General features: G+C 45.6%; 1 protein-coding gene across 1 annotated transcript in view; it reads left to right on the top strand.

Moving 5' to 3' along the window:
- CFAP47 (cilia and flagella associated protein 47) overlaps nt 1-20,558 on the top strand; it is a 2,734,468-nt gene that overhangs the window by 1,556,387 nt on the left and 1,157,523 nt on the right. The window lies entirely within an intron of this gene.

Raw genomic sequence — 20,558 nt, 5'->3', positions numbered from 1 at the left:
TGTTGAGTTGTAATTTTAAACCCTCTTTAATGGTAAAGTTAGATTTTGAGTCACTATTCTGAAAATGCCACTTTTAGAAAGTTGCAATTTTCTTGTCCCAACCATTTGGTGCCTGTGCCCTGTGTCCCGTGTAACCTTAATTGGTTTAACTGTCAGTTGGTCTATGTGTATTACTCCCATACAGTGAGACGAAGGGGGAAAAGGTGTTGCAATACAGGCCATCTCCGACCTGGTAGGGGGGTGGAGCTGTCACCGACCACACTTGCCCCTCACTCACAAAGGGTTTCACACTAATCTTTTGTGCCCCCAGAAAAGCTGAGGCCAGGGTAGGGAGGTAGTAAATTCTAGACATCTCTATAGGGAAAGGACTCTTGAATCTTCTCCCACTTCAAAGTGGGCACTAGGTGAAAATAGTAGACATTCAGACCCAACACTTTAGATCACTTCCGGACCTGTGAACTCTGGCAGGAAGAAGGACTGCCCAGCTGTGAAGTCTGCCCTGCTGACCTGCATGCTGACTAAGGACTGCTTTGCTGCCTTACGCCTGCTGTGCTGCACCAGGACTATTCTGCTGCTGTAAGCTGCTCTGCTGCATCCAGCCTTCCTGTGTGTACACAGAACTCCAGGAAAACTCCAAGGGTCAGCCACAGGAACATATGAGGTTTCTTTGATGTGGACGCTTCTTGGTTCAGTGCGACACAGGCCACCATCAACTGTGGCCCAGGGTGACCCAGTTCATCCTTGACACTGACACATCTCAGCACAAGTCCTAAGAATCCCCGGCAGCGGCTTCGATGTAGATGCACCTAGACACCAGCTCAACAAGAGGCATCTCATCCTCTACGCCAACGCACCGCAGCACAAGTTTCCACAAGCCCCACCAGCTTTCTCAATGACATAACAGGACCTCGCATCACAGCTCTTTGTCGACGGTCATTGACTCTGCCTCTGAGCAACGCATCTCAATGTCAGACCTTGCATTGCATCTCTACGTTGATGGCTCACGCATATTGACACAAGGACTTCGCATCTAGGCACCTAGGCCTACTAGGTATTTATTCAGCAGACTGAACTCAGTCCTGTACCAGGCTCTTGTTCCATCGCGGTCAGTCTGAACTTTTGTGACTAGGACCTGGTCTTCCATGACCAGATAACTGCAGTTGATGCTTTTTAGTGCTTGGTTTTTACAAAACCATTTAAAGTGCATATCTCTAGTTCCACTAATTGGATTATTGTGGTTTTTGTTTCAAATATTTTATTACATCTTACTGTATTTTTCTAAATTGTTGTGTGTTCACCCTCCTCATCCAGTTAGGGTTTCACCCTCCTCATCCAGTAACCCAATTTCTTACAATAATGAAGGAGCGTTACTCTAAATTCATTTTTTTTATTCCATAAGAAAATTATTTCTACATAGTTTAAGTCACTTTGCGAAGGTACGCCGGCTGGGCTAGCTTTTTAGAGTGCCTTACTGCTCACGGCTTGCAGTTATGCACGACATAATTAGTATGCAAAAACACTCTTTAGGGTATTGCATCGAGAATCTTCGGGAAGAGGCACACGCTGAAGCCTGTGATCACTGCTACAGAGCTACACTATTACGTTGTTTTCGTTGTATTATTAAGGTAAAGTGCTGCGGGACATATGATGAATGAATTACCTTGGCACTGGGAGAAAAGCAGCGAAATATTGAATAACATAAGTGCCAAGCAATAAATAAAAAATGAAGGTGAATACAGGATATTAAAATGTAATTCTCCCATTAGTTATATAGACACGACCATTTGAAAAAAAGGCCATAATGAAAAACATCTCTGCTCGGACCTTGGTCTGGCAGCTTCACCTTTTATCATTTTTCAATTAATTTTCCTGCAAACAGAAGCATGTTCTGCTGATCTATGGGATGCTCTGTGTGAGTTCAGAAGGGCATGGCACTCTTTCTCCATATTAGAGCCATGTATGATATGCTTGCTGAAAGGTATAGTCACTGGGGAGAGTTTACCTGAGACATAAAGTAGCCGTCGGAGTCAAAACAAGCAGCATTTGTAAAGTGCATCTTTAACTCCTTCCTCGCTGGTGACGGAACCGCTCCGTCACCAGCCTCAGTCGCACTTTGCTGGTGACGGAGCGGTTCCGTCAAGGCCCGCTCGGCGCGCCTGCGCGGCGCTGATTTCACGCCTGCGCTAAGCGTTCCATTGAGTGGGCGGGCTGTGACGGAACCGCTCCGTCAAAAGCACAGAGCGCCTGAGTCTCGTGACGGAGCGGTTCCGTCACGAGCATGGGAGCGCCGCGCGGCCCCCCCTGCCCCCCATAATTCCGCCGCGGCCAAGGGGTTAAACGCTACTTTTTTTTGGGTAGTAAACAGGGCTAGATCCAGGATTCTAGATCTCAGATGTGAATTGAGACATATGGGAGAGGAAGCATGCCTAAAGAAGTGAAAGTTGTGTACTTTTGTTAACATTGGTTCTAATGGATAGTGTATTTGCTCTGTGGCCAGGCTAGCATGCCACAATATTTTTCAAAAGCAAAAAGAACAATTGATGGACAGAATGCTGAACAGTGTCAAACACTCACCCCCAGTACAGAGATTGGGGCCTAAATCCATTGTTTTTTTGCTCGCCATGCCACCCTAGTTTGGAACCAGCCATATGCAAATGAGTCTTGAACATGCTCCCCCTGGGAACAGTCCAGCCTGAACTTCCAGGCCAGGTCCTCCCTAGACCTGAAACATTCATCCTCGGATTGGTTTCAAGGTATCACCCCTCATCAGCCAGAACGGCTTGAATCCAGTGGTATGGCGAGAATAGGACTGACTTCTGGGCATACCCTCCCCACTTGCAGCGACAAATGCAACAAAAAAAATTGATGGACGGAATTGTGAATAATGTCAAACACTCAGCCCCAGTAGAGATATCTGGGCCCAAATCCATTGTTTTTGTACTCACCATGCCACCCCAGTTTGGACCCAGCCATATGCAAATCGGTCTTGGCCTGCACCCCATGGGAACAGCCCAGCCCGAACTGCCAGGCTAGGTCCGTCACGGAGTGGATACAAGCATCCTAGGGCTGGTTTCAGGGTATCAACCCTCATCAGCCAGGTAAACAATGTCAAACACTCTGCCCCAGTACAGATGTCTGAGTCTAAATCCATTGTTGTTTTGCACATCAAACCAGCACATGTGAGCAGAGTCAAGGCTGATTTGCATATCACTGGGCTCAAACTGAAATGGTGTGGTGACAAAAAAACAATGGATTTAGGCCCAGATGTCTGTCTCGGGTTGAATGTTTGACATTGTTCAGTATTCCGTCCATCAATAGTTTTTTACAACATTTTTCAAGGTATCATAGCTTCATAGAGAGTTAATGGGCGGAGCGTGATAGATCTGCCACATGCCCAACCAGCACTGCCTACAAGGTTTCAAGGGACAGTACTCAGTACCTTTTTGGGTGTGGGGGTCTTATTCAAACAATATATTGAATTTATAATAGTCTTGCAACAGCTTCATATACAAAGTTGCAAAACACATTAGTAATAGCAAGTAGTATTAGCACATAAAACATCATCTGTAAATCGAGATAGCTTTTATCCTTGGTGGGTCAATAATTCCTTACATGGTACATCCAAATTCATGATATCCACATTTCTCACTTGGAGGTGATAAACGTACACTTAATTTAAGCGTCCATCAAGTAAATGTGCTTGTGTTCTGTTTTGATGTGGAGACTTATATTTTAGGTCAGCAATAAGTTTAAAATGTTAACAGAGTCAGTGCATGAGTGCAGAGTAAGCCTTGTTCACAGTGGATTACCACAACACTGAGTATTCAGGCTCCATGGTATATCTGAAGTGCCTGAGTAGGGCTTGTGTGGTAAGGCACCATAGCTAACTATAAGTCACAAAAATCATGTTTTTACAATATGGATAACAGTTATCCTTTATTTTAGTTATGGTTTCAAACCCCGTTTCACTGGAATTATTGCATACCTGCACCAATCTTCCCCAGGCCCTGTCTTTGTGATTTGCTACAAGAGCGTCAGGTTTCTAGGTGGGAAATGGCGGTAGTCAAGCATGATGTAGGGATGTGACCTGGAAATAAATCTAGAATTGGCCAAGTCACCTACCCCCATGTTGTTGTTCACTTCATTCTCCTCTGCCTGCCTCTGTTTTTTTATTTTAAATTAACATATGACCTCCACTCATTCTGCTGTATCACTTTATAAAGCACCCTTAGCACAATAGACAACACGGTTTGTAATTTGCCACTAACCCAAGAGCAAATTTGCCAGTTCTAGGTCATACTGAAACTGTTGTAGCACTGGCTCCATTGACGTCTGAAAGACAAGACAATAGCCAAATGCTTACACATTAGAGCACATCTAAGGGGTACCTACACTAATTATGATACTTTATGATCAATAGAGGAAGGCAGATCTTCTGGGGACCTTAAAGAACTCAGAGGCCAACCTTGAAGGATGGAGACCCGGTGCATGGTGGCATACCCTGTAGCCTGGAGGTGGAGGATACCATAAAACCTGGAGCCTGGATTCCTGGAGCACCATAAAGGCAGGCATCCAGGGATGGTGCCAAGAAAGAGATTGACTAGCAGTCAACATCTCTTTGTGGCTCCATTTATACTCTATCTTCGACTTTCTGAAGTTGTGGGCCTTACTTTAAGAATTTAGTTCAGGTTCATTGTGTCCTTGCTCCTACAAATTTGCAGGCTACGTGAGAGCTGGCTATAAGATTGTTGGTAAATTCCTTAGTCTTGGGGGAAAAGGCTATTTTGCTGCTCTAGGAGGTGTACACCTACGGCAAACACATAGCCCTGTCAATTTGCTTTTCCTGTGGATACACCGATAACTACATAGCCCAGCAACCATGCGGGCCTTCCAGTGCCATTTCATAGGCACCTTCTACAGTGGCAGAATGGCAATGCAAATCAATGAAACTCCTGGTAGGTTTTTTTAATGTTACCTTTCATATTTTGTATTTGTTAATGGTGTTCCTTAGTTCTGCTGCATCACTCGCCATTCCGTATGTGTTTTTTAAGATGCAAAGGCGGTGTGATGTATGGGTTCAGGCAGGGGCAGCACTAGGCTCATGGCGGCCCTGGGCAGGGAGCATAGGTAGGGAGCATAGGTAGGGAGCCACGGAAGAGGACGTCCGGGCGGGGCGGAGCGCGGAAGCCAGTGAGTAGGGGGTGTCAAGTTTTTTTCCCGACGTGGAACAGAGCCGGAGGCCACCGAATCCCTGCCAGGGGCCGCCATGCAAATATGTATCCATCTGCAGAGGATTAATATATTAAGGATTTATATTGGCGTGGTGGCCCCTGGGGTTTGGTGGCTCTTTGCAGGTGCACAGCTTGCACATGCCTAAGGCCGCCCCTGGTTCAGGGTTGTGCTCGCAGGTTTGCACCAGTAGAGCAGACTGTGACAAAGTCACTGCATACCTTCGCCCTCCTTTATTTCTTATTCACCTTCACTCCCACCTTCTTTTCGTGCCCCCTCTTAACCTCTGTCGCACCCTTACATTCTTCTTAATTAATGTTTACATTTCACATCCTTCCATTCGACTTTACAGCCTCTGTGGTTGCAAACTTCCTCTACTGAATCCCTTTTTGTGATCGATAGGCAATGTACTTCTCCAGTATTAGACGTGTCTTTCATAGATTCACATGCTTGAATATTCCCCGTCATCGAAGTGGGAGTCCCACGGTACATATAATAGTAGTAAAATATATATATATATATATATATATATATATATATATATATATATATATATATATATATATATACAAATAGAAAATTATATAATTATACATATACATAAGAAATGTAATACATATAAAATATATACTTAAAGTTAAAAAGTGCCGTAGAACTGAAAGAAGGCCCATAGAGGCCTTAAAGGGAGAGTTCACTTTAGTAACATATCATAGTCATTATAATAGTCCACATTCCAGCCAATCAGGCAACAGCACCCTCTAGAACCTTCTCCTCAGAAGCTCAAGCCCTCAGATTTTCTACTGCACGTCGGGTGAAGGGAGTCTCCCTGAGCTCTGCTCAGTTTCTTCAACTCTTTTGCTAATTTTGTCTTTTAAAATGTCTACAACTAAAAAATCTTTATTTAGACCTTGTTCATCCTGTGGAAAGCTTTGCCTTTTTCATGAAGATCCTCACAGTAAGTGTATTTACTGTCTTTATCCGGACCATGAAGTTAAGAACTGCAAGTTCTGTAGGACCTTCTCCTCAAAGACTTTGAAGGATAGAGAGGCCCATCTCCTTCTGTGGCTACAGAAGTTGAAGACTTCCGAAGATCCTGTTTCTGACTTGGAAAGCGTGTCTTCTTTCCATTCTAAAGCCTCTCTCAAGCGTGGGTCAGAGACTGAGATGCCATCTTCTTTTCTGAAGAGAAAGAAGCTTGTCGACGCTTCCAGATCTGTCTCCCCACGGGATTTGCAAGCTTCCACACCTATGGGACCTGGTTCTCTGGCATCGCAATCCCAAGCTGTGCCCTCGTCATCCAAGTCGAGCGCCAGCTCGTCGACGAGACCGTCGACGCGTCCGTCGACGACTACTAGATCCGTCAACGCTCCCAGAGGTGAGGCCTATTTCTTCTATTCTCGAAATATCGTCGACGGCCGTTAAACCAGCCTCGTCGACGCCTCTGGTTAAGCATTCATCGTCGAAGACCTTCGTCGACGGCCTCCTGTTCATCGACGATCACATCCTTGTCGACGGCAAAGACCTCGTCAACGTCCAAGACCTCGTCGACGGCAAAGACCTCGTCAAAGTCCAAGACCTTGTCGATGGCCAAGACCTCGTCGAGGGCCAGGACCTCGTCGACGGCCAAAACCTCATCGACGGCCAAGTCTTCGTCGACGGCCAAGACCTCGTCGACGGCCAAGACCTCGTCAACGGTCAAGACCTCGTCGACGACAAAGTCATCGTTGACGCCAAATCCATTGTCGACGGCTGCACCCTCATCGGCGGTTACGTTGACGGCAAGATCCTCGTTGACGGTGCCGTCTATGCCGACGATTCCTCCTGTGTCGACGACTTCATGTTCGTTGACGGCTCCGTCGACGGCACGCAAATCTACGTCACTGATATCACCGTCGACGGCTTCATTGCCATCTACATTGGTTTCCACTGCCATCTCGTCGACGGGACCGTCAACGACGCAACATTCACTCGCTGCAGCCACAGCTTTCACGGTGGTTACAGCTTCAGTGGTGAAACGACCAGTTCCTCTGAGTCCTATGACGGAAACTCTGCCAACGCAATTATTTGAGTCTGCAGAAGACGATTCAGATGACGGCTCCTATGTGAATGACGTTTTTCGTCCTGCAAACAGTCCATCTGAACTCAATATAAAGTGCCAGGAAGAAGATGAGGAGTATGAAGAGGAAGGTTGTGATCTATTTCCTGTCCAGGAAGCTCGCTTTCAGGCACCACATGAAGAATGAATGACTCAAATACCGTCTTCTTTGGTGGCCAATCTGCAGAATATGTTGGACGATTACAATCGCAGGTTCCCTCCATCTGCTCCTATTTCACCAACTTCTCAACCTGCGGCGCCAACACCCATGCATGCAGAGATGCCGCAGTCGCCAGTCCATCCGCAGCCCGATACTGATGAAGACGCGGATGTCAATCAAGACACTGATCAAGATGTAGATGACGTCCTCGCGGATTGGGATAATTATAGAGCCCAAACGCCATCTCCGCCACCGACATCGCCTTTGCCTTCCCCACCGGTGGATATTGGAAAATGTCATAACTTTATGGTGCTGGCTGCCAAACGTTTCCATTTAACCTTAGAGATGCAGCAAACGGACTGCTTCCTCTATGATTTCACAGATCAGCCTCTTAAACAAACTCATACCATCCCAATCATTGATTTCATATGGCAGGAAGGCCTTAAACTCATGGCACGACCAAACTCCATCTCAGCTGTGTTACCACGTCTGGACAAAAAGTACAAGGCGCCTGCAGACTCTCCAGTATGCCTTGTTTCTCACCCCAAGGCGGACTCCGTTGTAACGCAGGCTTCCCAGAAACATTCAAGGAATCCGGCCACTCCTCTAACCTCCCCTCCAGATCAAAAGGGACGCCGGTTGGACTCTATTGGTAAGAAGTTTACCACCATGGCTGCCACAACGGTTAGAGCGCCGAACTCCCTGGCCATCCTTGGGAGATATGACCGCCAAATGTGGTCTGAGATAGCAGCTTTGATTAGCCAGCTACAAGATTCCGTCCGAACCGAGGCCCAGACAATAGTCCAGGAAGGAGAAAAAAAAACATCTCGGCAGAGATTATTGATTGCGCTGTTGACATCTCTTCAACAGGGTTCAGACAACTTGCTGGAGCCGCTGTTTTGCGACGCCAGGGCTGGCTCAAATCAACAGCTTTTCGGCCAGAGGTACAAGCGAGAATTCTTGACTTGCCATATGATGGTGATTCACTTTTTGGCAAGCATGTTGACAACGCTCTCGAATCCATTAAAAAGGACACAGACTCTGCTCGTTCCTTAGGAAGCCTCCAGTACAGGAAACGGCCTTTTCGAGGTGCACGTGGCAGAGGCGGTTCTTCCAATTTTCGTGGCTCCTCCCAGTACCACTCCTATAGCGATAACAAGCAAAGGTACAGCTACCAATCTCAAAATTGCCAGACCGATTCAAGACCTTATCAGAGAAAAAATAATTACAGAGGGGGAAACACCTCCAAAAAACAGTGACTTCCCCAACAAGTGTTCTCCGACTCTGAACATTGGAGGTCGAATCTCCCAAAACTACTCCAACTGGTCTCATTTCACCTTGGATCGTTGGGTCCTGGATGTCATCTCGAAAGGACATGTTCTCGAGTTTACAAAATTTCCACCAACCCGTCGACCTTCAGGTCCCCCACCACCTCATGTCAAAGATCTGTTGGCTCAAGTCAAGATCATGATACAAAAAGGGGCTGTCGAAGTGGTCCCTCGAGCACAACAGGGCAGGGGCTTTTATTCCCACTTCTTTTTAATCAAGAAGAAATAGGGAGAATGGTGCCCGATTCTGGACTTACTAGCCCTCAACAAATTCATCAAATCATAAACCTTCAGAATGTTGACTCTTCTGGAAATTTTGCAATACCTCTATCCCGGAGAGTTCCTCTCCACTATCGACCTCCAAGATGCATATTTTCATGTGCCAATACATCACAAACACAAGAAATATCTTCGTTTCACTGTCGGATCGAAGCACTTCCAGTTCAAGGTGTTGCCTTTCGGCCTTCGATCAGTGCCGAGAGTCTTCACGAAAATCATGGCTCCGGTTGCAGCTTTCCTTCGCCTGCAAGGCGTTCAATTTTACCCTTATCTAGACGATTGTCTAATAAAAGCTCAAACACGTCAAAAAGCACAACAGCATACTCAGACCTGTCTCTCACTTTTTCACACCATAGGCCTTTCTGTGAATCAGGAAAATTCTCATCTTCGCCCATCACAACAGAGAATCTTTCTCGGAGCCTTGATCGATTCTCGTCTGGCCCAGGTGTTTGTGTCCCAGGAGCGACAACTTTGCATACTCAGGATGGTCGCTTTTCTAAAATCAAAAAAGTCTGTTTCAGTCTGGATCTTGAAATCTTTTCTGGGCATGGCCTCCTCTTGCATACATCTCATCCCACACTGCAGACTTCACATGAGAGTCATACAGGAGGAGGTGGACAAACAGTGGAGACAAATTTCAGGGTCGTTCAGTGACAAACTCTGCCTGACCCCCGCATTCAAACAGCTTTGGAATGTGGGCTCACCTTCCGAATATCGCCGGCGGGCGGCCCTTCCAGGAAACTGATTCTACACTCATCCTCACAACGGATGCTTCCTTGGAAGGTTGGGGGGCACACCTCGATGACATGTCAGTCAAGGGCAAGTGGACGGCAGCTCAGCGCAGATGGCATATAAATAGTCTAGAACTCTAGGCCATCTTCCTTGCTCTGAAATCTGTCCGGATGCTGATACAAGGCCACTCGCTGCTGGTGCGGACAGACAACACCACCAGCATGCACTACCTCAACAAACAGGGAGGTACGAGGTCTCTTCTGCTTTCCAAGCAGGCGCAAGAAATCTGGAATTGGGCGATTCAACACCAAGTTCACCTGACTGCAGTTCATGTGCCGGGCGTCTCCAACACTCTTGCCGACTGTCTCAGCAGATCTCTGGCGCACAATCACGAGTGGGAACTCCACCAACCCACTCTGGAGTACATCTTTCGACAGTGGGGCCATCCACAGCTAGATCTGTTTGCGACTCCAACCAACCGCAAATGCCTACGCTTTGCAAGTCGGCATCCCCACAGAGAATTGAGCAGGAATGCGTTTTCGATCAATTGGTCGAGCAAATTCATCTACGCTTTCCCCCCGCTCCCTCTTGTTCCACGCCTGCTGCACTGGATGAAGTTCCAACCATGCCACGTCATTCTGATTGCGCCCAGGTGGCCATGTCACCCGTGGTTCTCGGACCTCCTCCTGTTGTCTCAGTGCGATCCGATAACTCTACGTCCTCTGCATCACCTGCTCACCATGCACAAGGGGCGGATTTGCCATCCGGATCCGGCTTATCTCCAACTGCATGCTTGGAACCTGAACACAATGAGTTTGCAGGTCTGAATATCACTCCGGAGTGCAGGAAGGTTCTGGCTCATGCATGTGCTCCTTCCACCATCAAAACTTATCAATTGAGATGGAAGCGTTTTTGTGTCTGGTGCCACAAAGAATCCCTTGATCCACTGCACGCCAAGCCGGAGCAAATTCTGCCTTTTTTCTTATCTCTAGCCAAGTCAGGACTTTCTCATTCCATTCTTAAAGTCTTTCTGGCAGCGGTTTCCCGCTTTCGACATGATGGCACCACCTCTCTGTATTCCTCTCGAATCATTTGACAGTTCTTCAGAGGCCTCTCTCGAATTTATCCGCCCATACGTCGTCCGCCACCTTCTTAGTGCCTGAATCTGGTTTTATCTCAGCTCCTCCTACCTCCTTTTGAGCCCATCCATTCAGCAGACTTAAAATTCCTCACGTGGAAGGTGGCTCTCGCGCTCAAGTCATTAAGACGAGTAAGTGACATCCAAGCATTTACAATACAACCTCCATTTCTTCAATTCTCTAAAGACACTGTTACTTTACGGACAAATCCGAAAGTCATTCCCAAAGTTCCTTCGGATTTCAACCTGAATGAGCCCGTCATTCTCAGAACTTTCTTCCCCAACCCTCAGTCTCCTGCTGAGCGTTCCTTCCATTCTTTGGATTTAAAATGTTGCCTGAAATTCTACATCCAGCGCACCGCTCCCTTTCGAAAGTCAGACCATCTCTTTGTAGGCTATGGGCGAGTTTGTAAAGGACAGGCAGTCACTAAACAAACTCTTACTAGATGGATCTCTTCTGCCATTTCTTTCTGCCATTGCTGAGCAGGAAAGCCTCTCTCTGCTCAAGTGCGAGCACACTCGACAAGGGCTGTGGCATCATCTACCACCCATTTTGCGGGAGTGCCTCTGCGCTAGATCTGCAGAGCTGCAACGTGGTCAAGCAGACACATGTTTATGAGGCACTACTGTCTGGAATTAACGGATGCTGCAGATGCTGCTGTGGGCCAAGCTGTGTTACGAAATATTTTTAACTAAGGTGAGCCTCTGTTGCTTCCCCCCTCCTGTCATAAAAGGTTTTACCATATGTCTAAATATATGCTATCTAAAGCATGCTATGGTTATACTTATTTGGTTTAGATGTACCTTTTATGACTTGTATATTATGTTACTGCTTTCTACTCTTATTCAAGATGGTGAATTTATGAAAGACACCCCTAATACTGGAGAAGAAGATTAGTTACTTACCTGTAAACTGTGGTTCTCCAGTATTGGTGTCTTTCATAGATTCACATGCGACCCACCCTTCCTCCCCTCAGAGGCTCTCTTCTCCTCATGCACTCTTGGTCACTCTGGTGCTATGAAAATCTGAGGGCTTGAGCTTCTGAGGAGAAGGTTCTAGAGGGTGCTGTTGCCTGATTGTCTGGAATGTGGACTATTATAATGACTATGATATGTTACTAAAGTGAATTTGCCCTTTAAGGCCTCTATGGGCCTTCTTTCAGTTCTATGGTACTTTTTAACTTTAAGTATATATGTTATATGTATTACATTTCTTATGTATATGTATAATTATATAATTTTCTATTTGTATATATTTATATATATATATATATTACTACTATTTTATGTACCGTGGGACACCCACTTCGACGACGGGGAATATTCTAGCATGTGAATCTATGAAAGACACCAATACTGGAAAACCACAGTTTACAGGTAAGTAACTAATGTTCATCCTTGTTGCCCTTTCATTGCTCTGCTGAGCTTGAGAAGTAAGAAGAAATTTGGACCTTCAATTGCAGTAATGTACATAAGGGATCTCCAGATGAGCTGTGCTAATTTCATATCTGGAAGATTATAGGCAATGTGGGGTACATTATTTTCTACAGATGTGCTATAATTTGTCAAGAAATTACGAAAAAACAAACATTTTGTGCATGTTGCAGCCACATTTCAAATCATATCCAACACCGAGGTGTATACATAAAGCAGAGATATCAGATGGAATTATTCAGTCATACAAAGGCGTTGTTAATACAGCAGGATGGCTGCTATTGGGAAATTATTCGTTTTCTAGTCAGGAGCCTGATAACCGGTTAACAGCAGCCAAGTGTTCGAGAATGGAATGTAATATATACAGTGGAAGATAATGTGTTAGCACCTTCTAAACGTGCTAGTTTATGTGGAGTGTGGAACGCATTATGGTAATTTGTGTGGGCCGTCTGCATTACTCTCTGACTTAATGAAGGCATAAACATAACGGATTCCTGCTTTGTAGCACAGACATTCAAGCTCTTATTTGCTATCTTAACACCGAGTTGCAAAACACATCAAGAATCCCTCTTGGGTGTCCCCCTGGGGCGCTTTCTGAAGCATTTAATGATGCTTTAATTTGTTTTGCCATTTTGTTGACGGTGTTTGGCTGGGAAGCCTGAATGAACAAGGATCTCGGCTTCAAATATGCCCTGCAAGCTTTGTCGTGGTGGGTGCGAGTCGTCTCAGTTGTAAGCAGTGCATTGCGCTACCAGCCTTTTGTGTTTTTTGGGAAAGTATACGGATGTAAAAGAGTTGACAAATGACAGTCCTACAATGTGAAGAGAAATAGCGAGAAAAATTCGTACTGTCTTGAAATTTGTACTTTTAACACGTTACTGCACCTCCAGCCGCCCGGGTCTCTGCCCATAATTTATTAGGGAAAGCTCATGCCCACAAAAGTCAGGTGCTGTTTTTCATCATAAATGTTTGGTCGCAAATCCCTTTCTCTGCGATAAGCATTTATGCCACTTTTTTCACCATGAGCTTTTTTTTGTCGGCCAATGTAGCAGTCACCCTACTAGGCTAGATTTGTCTAAACATCTATTTTTTGTTGTTGCAAAGTACCCCTTCCTGTTTGTTTTGTTTGTGTTTAAACACGTTTCTTATTCTAAACTCCTTAAAGTGACAGTTTTTTGTTTTAGAGTGGGTGGCCTTCCGCTTCCGGATAGACTGTTTTTTCCTTGTTTGCCAGTAGTAGCTTCTAGTCTAACACTAGATTATTGTCCTTTCTTTTCAATGTCTGATATGCACACTCACATACTTTGGTCTACATGGCTACTTTAGTGTTGTCTTAAATTTTCCTCCTGGACAAGCTATAAACTATTTTTACCCGTTGCCTAGCTATAGATTGAGATAAGTATATCTCCCTCCCACTTTCCTGATAACCGATGTCAAATGCAAACGGTTTGTCAGATATAGCCCTCATGATTGCATAGCATAAATCCTGGAATGTATATAGTTTTTAGATTGGATATTCTCTTCAATGAATCAATGATTACTGTGGTGCTGAAATCAGCAAAGGGTCTTTGTGTAGATCCCTGAAGGCTTTGTCAAAAAAACGAACTGTTGAATAAAAAAATATATTGAAAATGAGTAGGAAAAAACAGCCATTTGTTTTAATCTGTAATTTCTTGACACAATGGCTGATTTACAAAAGCAATTTACCGTTACATCTGCTTGACCCTTCTGGTCACGTGGATATATAGGGTTTGTAGATTCTCCGAAAACCTGATGTACCCAGAGCCAACAACTGTGCTGTACCTTACAATGGTTTTGGAGTATAGAGCAGGTGATATGGTAAACTATAGAGTGAAAAATGGGTATGTAGGAAACCTATGTTTTTCTGAAATGTACACCTAACACTGACTTTAGAAGCAGTTGTTATTTGTAAATCTCTGAATTTGTGGGTACCCACACAAGCACGAGTCACAGGGCATTTTACAAACTATCTTTTCTTACACAGAGGCTTACAGTGACTTACATTAGAAGCAATCGTGCTTGAACTTTACATCAGTCGGAAGGAGGCGAATGAGAGGAGACACTAAGAACGAAGACACCAATAGAGAAGGCTGCGTTGGAAGACAAAATTAGTATGCACAGAAGAATAAATCGTTCACTTCCTGGAGGGGAGCGCAATGGCCAGCGTATCCACGATTGCTTGAACCTTACAGTGAAAAGAGGGGAGCAGCAGAATCCAATTAAGTGAAGCCTACCAACAAGGGTAGCACTCGAGACCAGAGGCTACAAAAGAAGTACATAGGCAAAAAAGGCTACATTCCTGGGGAAAAAATGGGGTCAGAATCCAGTGCAGGAACTCCATATGACTCTCTAAATCGAACGTATGTCCAACAGAATTTATGTGAAAGGACTATTTACATCGAAATAACAAGAGATAGGAATCTATTTGTCTTGATAAAGATGGGAAGATTGTAAAGAAACCATCGAAACGCGTCAACGCTTTGTTAATGACATAAACTCTAAGGGTCTATTGTTTTGGTATCAGACAAATAGAAGTTTGACCAAACTATGTTTACACTGATTTAGATGATATGTCTTTGCCAATGACTAATTTATGAGTCTAAAATCGTGTTTTCTCTTGTTAATGTGGCTGTATTTTTATGGTGATGAATTGATGTGATATATGTCGAAATGTTTTTATGGAATGTGTCAATGTATTTTTGGATTGGTTTAGTGATTTTGATGTGATTTTAATTAAAGAAACACTTTTGTATTGTTTGAACAGAAGTGTTAGATTTTCATTTATTTATATGTTTGTTGCATTTAATGAAAACGTTTTTTATATTGATGTGATAGTTGTGTTATAAGTGGTAATAGCGTATAATCCCGTTTGCACCATAGCTAGTCCAAAGAGGTGTCAGTGCTTCCTCATTGCGAAGCTTTATCTGACATCTTGTTAGGGGCCTGGGCCAAACTCAATACGGGCCCTCCTATTGAGCGTTCTATTTCTCCTAGACATCGTCCAGCCCTTGATGACCTGGCCTCTCTTATGAAACATTCTACTATTCAAGGCTTTGTGGTTCAGACTGCTTTGGCTGCAAAAACTATTTGTCCTTTTCTCCCTAACCCTCCTGATAGTGAGGTTAAACTACTGGGTACTTGTGGCAAGCACATTTTTGCCTCCACCAGTTTGGCTTTGAGATCCAGCAATGTTTCTTGTGTACTTGCTAATTTCATCCATGCTTTGTGGGATTTATTGGCAGATATATTAACATCCATTCCGGAGGAGAGTCGACCCGCTCTTTCTCCCTTGTTACGTGTTGGGCAGCAGGTGTCCAAACTTCTTATATGTTGTGTTATGGATACTACTGATTCAGTCGCTAAGGCTATGGCCTTCTCTGTAGAGCTCGGTCACTATGCTTTGTTGCACACCTCTGGGTTCTCAGAGGCAGTTCAGCAGGCATTGGTTGACATTTCCTTTTATGGTACTCATCTATTTGGGGCGCAGGCTGATTCATCTTTGCAGCGTTTCACCGATGTTGCACCAGCTCTTTTGCATAGTAGAGAAGAAAGGGGGCAGGTCCTTGGCAAGTTCCTGGGTTCAATTTTTTAAAATTCCCCGGGGCCTGACCAGTTTTGGCCCTGGGGACCCCATGCCCCGGGGCCAGCCCTCTATTTGATGTTTTATTTTTGGAGGGGAGCCAGGCGGCCCCCCTCCTGAGGCAGATAATGCCCTGGTGACCCCATCCCCTGGGTCATGCCCACATCATTGGAGACTGTCCCTGCCCGCTCCCCACCCCCAGCGTGAGCCGGCATTGCTTTTGGGCAAGGGAAGCTGCTAACATGCAGCTCCCTCCGCCCAAAAGTAATTCTGCTTTGCTTCATGAATTGAGAGCATTTTTCCTGCTCTCACTTCCATGAAACAAGGCAGAGTTTGCTATGGGTCCCGCCATGCCATAGCAAACTGTAGTGTCCCGAGGCTGGGCACCCCAGGACATTGCTGGAGCCAGCCCAAGGGGCTAGTGGTCCCCAGGTCCATTTACAGCTCCAGCAGGGGGTCCACGCATCCCCTGCCCATATTGGAAATAGCCCCGGGGAGGTGGTGGTCCTTGGGACTGTGTGGGGGGGCTCGAGCCCCACCTACACTTTACTTTTAAAAATAGCCTCTAGGAGGTGGCGGTCCCAGGGCTTCGGGGGGCCTCATTGGCCCCTGCAGCTCATTTTTAAGTTGCCCCTCTGACCAGGCCCACCTAGGGACTTAAAGGAAAAGAAGGGAGGGAGCCCGCGCTTCATTTAAAAAATATATATTTTGGTGGGATTCGAGGATCTAATGCAAATCCTGCCGAAATGTTTAAAAAATGTTTTTTGGGCCCCTTGCGTCCCCCACAGCAGGCCTAGGGGGTCAGGATGTTTCTGCCCTGCCCCCTTTTCTTATTTTTTAACATTTGTTGTCCTTTTTCCTGTGACTCGGTTCAACCGAGGCACAAGATGGCAGCCAACACTTCCTGGTTTGAAGTGCTGGCAGCCAATTAGATCCCAGGCATGAGATCGGGAAAGTTCATGGATCCTCAACGGCCATATTTGAATATCTGAGAAATGTTTTCATTTCTAGGGACCTACTGAACGGATTTACACAATTTAAAAACAAGCATTGGAAATGCAATAGGTCTCGCACCATTAAAGTTAGTGCTTTTAGAATTGTTTATGGGTTTTTTTTGTAAATGTTTAGCATTTTTGTTTCCTGTAGCCAATGCTAAAGAATTACAAATAAAAAAAGCCATAAACATTTCTTAAAGCTCTAACTGAAATGGTCTGAGACCTATTGCACTGTGTGAGGGTGAGGGGTTGAGGGTGAGTGAGGGTGAGGGTGAGGGTGGGTGAGGGTGAGTGAGGGTGAGGGGTTGAGGGTGAGTGAGGGTGAGTGAGGGTGAGGGGTTGAGGGTGAGTGAGAGTGAGGGTGAGTGAGGGTGAGGGTGAGGGTGAGTGAGGGTGAGGGTGAGTAAGGGTGAGGGGTTGAGGTTGAGGGTGAGGTGTTGAGGGTGAGTGAGGGTGAGGGTGAGTGAGGTGTTGAGGGTGAGTGAGGGTGAGGGTGAGTTAGGGTGAGGGGTTGAGGGTGAGTGAGAGTAGTTGAGGCTGAGTGACGCTCTTGCGTACATGCAGGCACACCACCCAAGAGCATCTGACATCTCTGAGAAAATATGTAAGTACATTCATATTCTGTTCACAGTATGTTATGGTCAGGCATGTCTGAGGACATCTTAGGGCCAGGCATATGAAAGAACATGCATATGTTAAGGTCATGCATACATCTGAGAGTTTTCAGAATAAAAGACAACCTGTCTTCACGATCTTGGGACATCTACTGGGCACGTGACCTTCCTCATCGCCTCAACCCTCTGCATAGGGGCTAAATACAAACATCTAAGAATTAAGCAAGTGCAGGTCATGTTCATATGGTGCATAAAAGGGATGTCACATGGAGTGTGGCCTTAAGGCTGTGAAGTAACTGCTCTCATAGAACCAACATGTGTGCACATATAATAATGGGCGTTTTCAGGGTGTGGCAGAGGGGTCCCTCGAGGGCATTGTTCTAGGACCTCATACTTTCCACTATTTAATTAAAAAATGTAGGATCTCGAATTCACACGCACACAAATTAACACATTCCGCTTGCAGGGTGTTGAATTTGTGATAACTTAGGGATTGTGAGCGCATCCTGAGATGTATGACTTTTGCTTGAAATAAGATTACACACTGTCCTATTTTCACACAATGGTAGGCACTGGCTTTGGTTTGCTTCACTTTGATGAATGCCGATCTGAACGCAGTGATACAGAGCGAGTTGCCCAGGATCACACAACTGAGGCAGTTCCTCAGAAGACTGCCTCTGCAGCAAACCCCCTGACTGACACAGCGTAGATCTTGTTGCAGTGACAAACAGAGCTCTACAGACACGTCCCTGTATATCTGGCGCAGCGCAGTGCTGTGAATTAGATTACACAAAACGGAGGGGTGTACGCGTGATTGGGACAGTAAAAAATACAAGTGCTTTTAAATGACATATTTACATGAAACATAAAATGAGTATCACTGCGGCGGGTAACAGTAAACCTCGGTTATTCAGCGCCAAGAAGCTCCAGAGGTGAACGTGCAATTAGCAAACATGCATGTTACATTCACGTTTACATGCACGAGCAAATGAGGCGATCTGCCAAAAATGTAAAGATTTTTGTTGAACCTCGGTAGTCAGGAGTAAAACCAGCATCATCTCCCAGTCCCGCCACGTTCCTGCCCCCAAGCAAACCTCTTGCTGTAGCAGTAGCGCCACTCCAAGAGACCTAAGAGCAATGCAGGCAGAATGAGAGAAGACTGCCACATATCGGAAATGTAAGATTATAAAGGGACCGCGGAGCCGAATGGGAGATTTGACATGGCGTGCAGGCCATCTATTTCACTAGACGGCAGTGTAAGCGCCTCTGTCATCTGCAAACACCCCGCCCCCCAACAATCCCCTTTACAATCAAAGAAACCTAACAGTCTCGGTGAAGTCTGAGAGTGAGTCAGGGACGCATCACAGCATCACGGGCCATGAGAGACGGAACGCAGGGGTAAAATCTGCACGGAGCAGAGGCAGGGGAGAGGGGTGACAGGGCAGCATGTGACGGATGAGGGGCCCGCTAACAGGGTAAGGCAGATGGAAAAGGAAGGAGAGAGGGGTGGAATAAAAAGGAAAAGAAAAAATGAGAAAGAAAGAAGCAGAGATGAATAACAATTGAGAACTAAAATAGAAAGAAACAAAAGGAAGGAAAGAAATAAAGAAGGAATGTGAAGAAAGGAACAAAGAAGGATGAAAATCGGTGATGTGGGGGAGGAGAGGAAAGAAAAAATAACGAAAGAAAAATAAAGAAGGAATGTGAAGAAAGGAACAAAGAAGGAAGAAAATCGGTGATGTGGGAGAGGAATGGAAAGAAAAAAATAATGAAAGGATAAAAGTGATAAAAGCGGAGGGAAGGCAGAGAAGGGGAGGGGGGAGGAGAAATGCGACACCGTGTGAAGCAGCAGGGGCCTTTGAAGTGAAGCTAAGCTTCACTTCAAAGGTGTGGGAGGAGTGCTGCTACGGCCTGGGGGAAGCTGGCTGGGGAGGGGGAGGAGAAATGCAAGTTTAGGGCCCAAAAGCGGGTGCCTGTGGCCACGACTCGCAGTCTGCAATTGCTCGAAATAACCAAATCAGTACTGAAGAATACATCTATTTTCTGCCCTTTTGAAGCTCAACAAAGTGCAAAGTAAACAAAGTTACCGGCACTACACAGAACATCGGAACCCCTCGCGGCTGTCAGTCATAAATCAGACACTTATGCTATTAATAGGACAAGGGAACTGTGGCAGATGATGTCATATGTGTGCAAAATAGCATATGGAGGTAGTCGCGTCCCGTACGTAGTCATAGCAGTCGGTACAACCATTTGTGTGGAATACAGCCGTACGTGCATGACAGTGTGTGGTCAACCTCAGTGCATGACGCATAGGCACTGACAGACGCGGAGGGTCGCACTTACATATCTAGTGACATTGGACATAACGCACCATAAAGCTCTACCGGCAGAAATGGATGGCTGTATCTATACTACTGACCGTGGGATATTTCCTATGGATGCATCTGCGGCGATTGTCGGTTTGCAGATCCACCGCATGTCACCGCGCGCTCAGATTCTCCCACACAGCCGTCACAAAGCACAATATTTCCACGCACTTGCTTTGGAGAGCCATCCATGCACGCACCAAAAAAAGCACCCCAGCGTTATTAAGCGACGTTGCAGTTAGTTTGCCAGACGTGCTCATGGCATGTTACATGATGTAAGTCTCGCTTCGAATGATTGACGTCGTGTTTGATAACAGATATTGCCCATGCCTACCAGTGTTTTGACGCGTTGTGTAACATCGCTCACGGGGACAGACATTATGCCGTGTTTGCATTGATAACAAGGACTTATTGCATGCACCCTTTGAGCGATAATTGCAATGGGCATACACGCGTGTTGTACGTCGCTAGGAAAAGGTGCACCCATTACAAATATCGTTTTGCTATAACTTGACTATAATTTTTGTATGCAATGTGACAAAGCCCACAGCGCTGTGCGTGATGATATGCTGGGTTATTGCTTG

Source organism: Lissotriton vulgaris, chromosome 8, assembly GCF_964263255.1.
Source record: "Lissotriton vulgaris chromosome 8, aLisVul1.2, whole genome shotgun sequence".
NCBI lineage: Eukaryota > Metazoa > Chordata > Amphibia > Caudata > Salamandridae > Lissotriton > Lissotriton vulgaris.
This window is presented reverse-complemented; position numbering and strand designations above follow the sequence as displayed.